Source organism: Amblyomma mixtum, chromosome 2, assembly GCF_055824585.1.
Source record: "Amblyomma mixtum isolate Tamu chromosome 2, ASM5582458v1, whole genome shotgun sequence".
Taxonomy (NCBI): Eukaryota; Metazoa; Arthropoda; class Arachnida; order Ixodida; family Ixodidae; genus Amblyomma; species Amblyomma mixtum.
The window spans coordinates 50,050,203-50,059,445 of NC_143013.1; positions in this window are offsets into that span (position 1 = coordinate 50,050,203).

Consider the following 9,243-nt stretch of genomic DNA (forward strand, 5'->3'; position numbering starts at 1 on the left):
GTCAAGTTTTCAGCCGTAGCTCGTATACTTTCGCTTTTCCTCTTTTGGCAGTTGCTTGAAGCAACAGTCTCTGTAAACTGAGGCAAAAAACTGTATTTTGGCACAAATGTCCTACCCTTGGATATCCTGCACCCTTAATTTTCACCCTCCATGACAGAAAAAAAAAAAATGTCCCCTCGTTAACCTGCATACTTGAGACGAGTACGAACTAGGCACTTTAGAACTGCTTCAAACGGCAATCCTTTTGTCATAAAACAATAGTCTATCTTGCCTCCTTTCGAGGCTTTGTCACCGCTGTCAAAGATATCAATTTTTGTCCATGTAGGCTGTTGCTAACTACGCATTTTCTGAAGCTTTTGCACAGCATGTTGACTGGGATAGCCTTCCGCACATCGATGATCCACAGGCAAAGCAGTGCAATGCCTGCCTTCGGACGCAAACCGTCGATATGGGGACATGAAGTCCATCAGCCATATATGTAGCTTCAGCCCTTTATTGCCGCTTATTGGACTGACATGTGGCAATGACAGTGGGGACTGCACATGCTGAGGGGACGTCGTGTGTTAAGGCGGAAGCCTTTAATGCCTCATCGTTGTAAGCAGCAGTTGTCGACAGAAATGTAACGCTTTTCAATTGGTCGAAACGGTCGTGACGTCACAGTGCGCGAATTTCAAACGGGGCCAATCGTACTTTGGCTACTAACCATGCAACCAATTCAAGGGATCGTATAGTGATGCTCCAAGTAAGTGGGACTGAGTTTAGTTAATTGTTTACTTAACCAATTAGCCTAATTAACCTTTCTAGTCAGACCAGATAAATAAATAATACCGAGTAGGAAATTGGCCGAGCTTGGGAATCGAACCCCGGTCTCCGGAGTGCGAGACGAGCACGCTACCACTCCGCCATGCCAGCTCGATGGTTTGGAATAAACAAAGGCGCGTCTAGTGATCTTCGTTCACTCCCATCTTCCTCCCTTCCCGTTACAGCGAGGTTTAGGTGTCCACCGAGATATGAGAGACATGTACATTTCCTTTCCTCAAAAACCAATTTACCGACGAGCAAGGCGTAGAACCGAACGGGCAATGCGGTCTATGGACTCTGGCAGCGTTGCAAGACGCTGTCGCGTTCCGCTCGCTTAACATCTTTACCACACATCAGTGACACAAGCAGCAACACTGCGCTTAAGGCTTTCGCCTCACCACACTTTAGGTCAACTAAGTGCCCCCCTGAATTATTGCTGTTAAGCTGAGCTGAACCCACCCTGCTGAAACTCGCATAAAACCCACATCTCCTCTTTCTGATCGCATTTTCTTTTCTTTCAATTGTTAGTGTGGGTTATGCGTGAGAAAATACAGTAGTTTAAGCAACAGTTGTTTGTTTGTACAACTGAAAGGGTTCCAGCGCAGTTTCATAGATCGCTGCCGGTGGACCAGATACATGCCACAGGCCGTAAAACTGCTTTGCTTGTCTAGTGACCAAAAAGTGTGGCATCCTTGCCCAAGTTATGCATTACCCTCTATCCCCTCCCATCATCAGTTTGCATCCGTTATGGGGAAAATTTGCATATTTTTGGATTTTGGTAACGAACTTGTTATGTTTGCACAGAACGAACTCCCTTCTTTCCGGTTGATTAATTATGCAAGTCCTGATCGGTCTTCATATGACTGTACTGTGACCCAACACTGTTTTCAGGATCTCAGTTACACTTATTTTGTCTTATTTCTGTGATCAGAATCTTTGCACGACTAAATCTGCACATTTTAAGCCTTTAAAGGACTATAGACATCAAATTTTTGCTTGCGTGTTTTCTTCTTTCAGATGATGCATTAGACATTAGAATAATGGGTCACTATGTGATATTTGCCTCCGATCACTAAATAATTTGTAATTTAATTTCTTCGTGACACTGTTTCAGTTTTGGTTCTGTCAACCAAATGATGCCTTTGACGTGTAGTTGTCCTTTAGGTCATGTGAGGCATGAAAAAAATGCAATATAACTGTTGATAAGTCGTTTATTGTCATTTGAACTCTTGAAGCAGCTGGTTTAAGTGTTGCAGTGTATTAAAGCTATGTATCAGTGTTTCTATTCCAGTTTTTTTCGGGCTTTGCGTGACCCAAAGGTAAACTACACATTGTAGCCATCGTTCGGTTCATGAAATTTAAACTGAGACAGCATGAGAAAAGTTCAAGTATGCATTATTTAGCAGTGATAGGCAATTACCATGCAGTGATCCATGTATTTAAATGTGCAATGCACTATTTGAAAGAAAAAAACACATAACTAAATTTAGGTGTCTATCGTCCTTTAAAGTACTCATGCTAACAAACAAAGCAAACAAAAATTGTGCATGCTGGAGCTATACCAAATCTAGCGCAAAATGCAAAGGTGCCTACCAAAAATCTATTTTGGGATGTTGTTCAATTCGCATGTCTGGCTTGAGTCTGCTCTATGTGTATTGTCGCAAAGGGTCCCAAATACAAGTTCCAGCCATCTGTGGTGCATAACACCAAAGGTGTAACTGAAGTCAACACCAAGTGACCTATGTCCACATAAGGAGACATTGTGACTAAAGCAGCTGTAAAGCAGCAGCACGAATATACATTATAATTTGAGTTCTGTGGATTCTAAAACTCTGCATCTGCTCTTGCACCATTTCAATGTGGGGTAATCATATGCTGGGTTCTGTTGATTGCTGAAATTGCAAAGTAATGACTCTGGACTGCTATGACTTTCATGTATGTACAAAGTTCTGCCACTGCTTGAACACAAAAGGTTTACTAGTAGGTATACCGTAACATGAGTGTTATATAGTATGCATAAAGTATGCACCGTTTGTGGGTCACAGTCTTTCTATTTCAAGCTTGCCAAGATGGGTGTCCACGCTTGTTGGTAAGTCCATTGTCGATGAACAGCACTGTCGATGAACCAGCACATGACACAAGCACTGTGTCAGCGTTCATGTCTTCATGTCCTTCTCTTCTTTGTCTTTTCTGTGGCATTTTGTCGATCTTGATACTTCAACTGCGTGGCATACTGAAGGCTCACAAGACTGCTCTATGCATGTTGCTGATTTCCTGCATTCACTTTAAAATTGCTGCATCTCTTGCTTGAATAGCCAACCACATGTATGTATACCCACAGCTCAATGGTACAGTATCACACAGGTGTGCCTCTGTCAACCCTCTTGGCTCCTTGTTGTTGTGTTGAATGTGTAAAGATGAGCTGCTTGTGTAGAGGACGCATGTAGCAATGTTGTGCCTGTCCCCCACCTCCCAGAAATAGAAAGGCAGGCATGTGCTCGCAGTTGCCACTGCCCTTTTGCACAATACTTTTAATCTCATTGATATGCCTGAAACCATATAAGGTGAGAGATGACTGCAAGGGAAGGTAAGAGTTTTTATGATATCATCAGTCCCATAATTTCCAGTAAAATTACTCATCATCATCATCATATCAGCCTGACTACGCCCACTGCAGGGCGAAGGCCTCTGCCATGTCTGTGTCCTTCGCCAGTTGCAGCCACCGTATCCTCGCATGCTTCTTAATATCATCCACCCACCTAACTTTCAGCCGCCCCTGCTACGCTTGCCTTCTCTTGGAATCCACTACGTTACCCTTAAAGGGCCACTGACCAGGGTCCGGACATTTTTGAAATACAAGCCCACTGCATAGACGAGGCATCGAAGATAACCTCTGCAAAATACTAGAGCCATGCGCGCCCCGAAGAGCTGCAAGAATTCAAATCAAAGACCGCTCGTTCTTTCCTTCAACAAAAACGTCCCCGCCCCACTACTCTGAACCCCCTTGACGTCATGGGGGTTACTTTCGCTAAAGGCACTCCATTGGTGCATCGGTCTGACTGACGGGAGAAGGTTGGGCGCAGCCTTGGCGTCGCGTCGTCTGCACAACGCTTTCCGCAGCGCCTTCTGTTTTGGCACAGGCCTACAAACCCGCATGAAGGAACAAAAAAAAAAAAAAACTGCGGAGGGAGCGTGCGGCGACAGCCTTGAACCCTAGTCATAAAAAGTAAAAAATAGTAAAACTGAGGGAGTTGGTTCGCCCCCCGCCGTGATCACGTCACGAGACGCTCTGCGTGCGCGCTCCCTTCTCAGTTTTTTTTTCTTCTATGCAAGCCCCCCAAAACAAGGTTTTAATTACTAGTGCAGCAGAGCCTTTCCCTCGCTCGCCCACTTGACCGCTCCGCACAGACACCGCTTATCCTTCATGCATCTTGCGTACTCCTTGACTCCAATGAAAGACATGGGCTTCGGAGCGGAGAAAAGACACAAACACACAGAACGCAAACACACATGAAGAAAAGCAAACGGGCGGTTGCCGGGCCCGCACTTCGCCGTGTGCTTTGAACAGAACCGACTTCCACCCCTTTGCTCGTGAAACAGTGGGGAGGCCTAAAAAAAATGAAAAGGTGGCTCGCTAACTGGGAATGACAAACAGATGTATGAAAGGATGCGCTTGCTAACAAGTCTAGCGGCGAAACACCGCGAGGAGACCCAAAGAGCAAAGCAGAGAGGGTGTTAGGAAACCCGCAGCGCCCCCCCCTCCCCTCGAATAGACCCAGTAGCAAAAACCAAGAAAAGAATTCTATTGAAGGCAGGGCCATGACGTAGACATGTGACGCACTCCACAGACACCACGCCTCCAGCTAACGTCGGAGAAGGAAGGGGTGATTTTGCCTTGCCGAGCCTACTTGACGAGGAGCGGGAGAGAAAAATCTTGAGGAGGGAACGGAAGGAGAGGAGGCTCGCTCAAAGAGAGGTAGAGAGTGTTTTCGACCAGAGGGTGGTCACGGGCCCTTTAAAGGGATACTGAGGCGGTTTTCGAATCAGCTAATTTTTTAGGGTTTTGAAGTAGCGTCATTGCTGATCACGTCTGTGAAATTATTTTTTCGATTTTGGCTAAAACAGTGGAGCAATCACAAATTAAAAACGCGATGTTTAAATCTCCCGCGCCCCGCGCGAGCGCAGGAGAGGAGAACAGCGGAGAGGGAAACCTCATCCATGTTGGCCAAGGTGACGTCACGTTGAGGAGCCGGGGATACTTCAGCGCACCCAAGCGAGCTTTCAGCGCGCGTTGTTTCTCGTGCTGCATGCGTTGTTCCTCGTACTGTGTGCGTTGCGACATACAAAGCGTGTTAGCCGACTTCAAGAATCAGATTCAACACGAGGTACTACTCTGCGTTCGTGTCCACGAACTACGGCCGCGACTGTGTCGTCTTCCACTGTTTTCCGCAAGATCATAAGCTCGCAGCGCGAGCGCTCGCTGCTGTGACGAAGAATTCAAGCCGACTAAAGCAAGCCTACTCTGCTCGAAGCACTTACGTAAGAGCGGCTACATGCAGAGCTTGTCCCTAGTGTGATCTCTGGAAATTTCTGTCGAAAAGGCGCGGCTGAACCATGACACAGTTCCTTCGATTTTCTCGCGCATGAGAGGCGTGTCACCATTCCGAAGAAGCGCCTCTTCTAAAACTAGAAACATGCTCACTTAGCCCCTGCAGAAACCTTATAGAGGCTCAAGCATGTGTCGCTCTCCTCAGCTTAGGTGCGGCCAGACCACCTGAGGTGTGCTCAGCAAGGCTCGGTTCAACGTGTCCAAGCAAGCAAGCAAGCAAGCAAGCAAAGCAAAGCACAATAAAGCGAAGCAAGCAAGCAAGCATCAAAGCTCTTCATATGCGGCATTTCATTTAATCGTAGCTAAGCGATTAAAATGAAAGCGTTCGACGTTCTGATTTCGGATGCAAATGTAAGAGAGAAATGAATGCCAACCAAGTTTTTGCAAAAAAAGCACCATGTTTCGCAACCTTACTTGGTTTCTTCATCAAGTTGTGGCAGCGGGCGAGTTGCAGCTAGCTTGGCTTTTAGTTTAGTTTTATGGGGTTTAATGTCCCAGAGCGACTCGGGCTATGAGAGACGCCGTAGTGAAGGGCTCCGGAAATTTTGAGCACCTGGGGTTCTTTAACGTGCACTGACATCGCACAGTACACGCACCTCTAGAATTTCTCCTCGAAAGAAATTCAACCGCCGTGGCCGAGATCGAACTCGCGTCTTTCGGGTCAGCAGCCGAGCACCATAACCACTGAGCCACCGCGGCGGCAGCTTGGCTTTTAAACACACATATAGTTGGCCGCTACTTCACTGAACCTAAACTGCAAATCTAGGAAGGGCGAACGTTTCCGAGGCAGCGATTAATATTTTCTGGCATCTGCTGAACGCGCCACGAGTGAAGCAGCAGCCTTATGCGCGTATTTGGCTTGGTTTCCAGCGCACAATGATTGCGTCACTATCCTGTGGTCACATGCATCGCAGTGCTTGGCCACTGCGCTTCGCTAATTTTGACATCAACTTTGTTGTGCTTCATCGTTTCTATGAAATACTATCTTGCCCCAACCTAAAACGCCGGGTACTGAGGACAGGATTTTTGTACACAGCGCTTTGGGCCTTTTCTTTAGGATGACGCTCTTCCGGGTAAGCCAGGAGGCGTCCGGTGGTGGTAATTGACTTGAGTATTGTTCGCACCCCTTCCTTTCCGAGAATAGCTGGCACCTTTTACGCATGGTCTGCATACGCGTCTTTCAAGCTGGCGTATGCTTGTGCTAGGCGTAGAATTTTTTTATTGTGTCTTTTCTTGCTTTCAGGTGAACAAACTGTAGTATCCATTTGTTTGGAGGTCAATAAAAAAATAATTGCCATATTCGCGTTTACAACACCACGGAAAGCTGCGATCTACACTCAACGCAGCGCCGGATCCGCATTGACAGCTTCCCCAGCCCTCAAAGTGTCGTCACGACCTCTCTTGACCAATCACGGGCGGCGGCGTGCCAGACGGTGTGCCCCGCGGCACAGGCCGCATATTTCTGCTAAAAATGGCAATTCGTGCTTGTTTTTGCCTTATTTGGATGCGATATTTCAGTATACAGCATGAAAAACTATAAGGCGCCGCTGCCAGCCTGATTTTCAAAAAAAGTGCTTCAGTCTCCCTTTAAGGACCTGCAGTTATCTTGCCTTCGCATCACATGCCCTGCCCAAGCCCATTTCTTCCTGTTGATTTCGACTGGGATGTCATTAACCCACATTTGTTCCCTCACCCACTCCGCCTGCTTTTGATCTCTTAACGTTACACCTATGATTTTCCTTTCCATAGCTCACAGCGTTGTCCTTAACTTAAGCTGAACCCTCTTCACTGGCCTCCAGGTTTCTGCCCCATAGGTGAGCACCAGTAAGATACAGCTGTTACATAGTTTTCTCTTGAGGGATATTGGTAAGCTGCCATTCATGATCTGAGAGAACCTGCCATATGCGCTACACCCCATTCTTATTCTTCTAGTTATATTCCTCTCATGATCCGGATAAGCTGTGACTACCTGCCCTAAATAGACATATTCCCTTATTACTTCCAGCCCCTCGCTACCAATTATGAACTGCTGTTTCCTTGCAAGACTGTTGAGCATTACTTTGGTTTTCTGCATGCTAATTTTTTAGACACACCGTTCAGCTCAGACTGTCTATCTCATTGATCATGCTTTGCAGTTCATGTCCTGAGTGACTCAGCAAAGCAATGTCATCAGCAAATCGCAGATTACTTAGGTATTCTCTTATCCCCTCTTATCCCCAACTGTTCCTAGTTCAGGCCTCATAATACCCCCTGTAAAGAGGTGGTGGATAGCATTGGCGAGATTATCTCCCTGCCGGACACCTTTCCTTATTGGAATTTTATTGCTGACTTTATGGAGGACTATGATCACTGTGCAGTCGTTACAGATATCTTCCAATATTTGCACATAACACTCTTCTATACCCTGATTCCACAATGCCTGCATCACAGCTGAGGTTTCCACTGAGCCAAATGCTTTCTCATAATCAATGAAGGCTATATATCATGATCACCATTATATTAAAGAAATTATGCAGTGAAGTTAGAAGTGCTGAAGGGTCTATGAGGTGCATAAAGGCATATTGTCGCCTGCTGTCTCTCCCACTACAACCGCTCACATCCCGCAAACCGGTATATTCAGGAAGGCTAAGTACAGAGGCCTGTTTTCTGCCCTAGTTATTTCTATGCAATGGGTAAGCATGAACAGGCTATCATCCAAGGACCTATCGCTTCTGAACCCATTTTGAAGTTCTCCCAGCATTTCATTACTTTCTGTCCATGTCTGCACTTTTTATTTCACAGCCTCCATTGCCAGCCTGTATGTAACAGATGTTATCGCAATTGGTCTGAAGGATCTTGTGTTCGTCATAACTCCTCTTCCTCTATAAATCAAATTCATTCTACTCTGTTACCAGCTGTCCAGAATTTGCTTATTTGTTTTTTTTATTTTATACAGAATACCCCTAAAGGCCCTCGAGAGGGTATTACATAGGGGGGGGGGGGGGGGGCACAGGCAATTGAACAGAATAAAACAAAACCACAAATATAAAACAAACAACAAAAGCACAAATAAGACACTTTGGATGACATAAGTAAGCAAAAGAATCAATCAAAAGCACAAATAAGACACTTTGCATGACATAAGTAAGCAAAAGAATGGCAGCGCGGCAAAGAACGAAGATTACTGCAGTATTAAAATTATACAAACAGAACACTAATACAATGAATCTTTTTAGAAACAAACCCTGCAAAAAAGGAAGCCATGAACAAATAAAATAACAATATTTGCGAAGAGTTAAGCAGTAGTTATTGAAGATATAAGTTTAAAATATTTATCAGGATCAGTGGTGGTTGCGATATGTGAAGGCAGAGTGTCCCAGTCAGATATTGTGCGTCGTAAGAATGAATGCGCATAGATAAATGTTCTGCACGTGAAACGTCTAACTTTAAAGGGATGATCGCGGCGGTCAAAAATCGAAGGAGGCAAAGAAAAAAAGTCGTTATGAAGTGATAGATGATGATAAAGTTTATGAAAAAGTGATAGTCGTGCAATTTTATGGTGGAGACATAAATCCTGGAGACCTGCGCGTAATGACTGTTTCCAATACTTTTAACGTTTCCTCGCTGCTTTGACAAAGTTCATTAATCAGCTTGATTGGGATTTCATCCATTCCAGCAGTTGTGCATGTAGGAATACTTACCTCTGCCTTTTTCCACCTAAAATTGGTGAGTTCTAAGCTACTTTTTGTTGTGCTGTCTTGTGCTGCTTCTCTAGTCAGGAGATTACCCTATCACTGCTCCTAAATAACTCAGCTGTAACTGATGTAATGTATTTCACAGCATCGTCTTCCTCT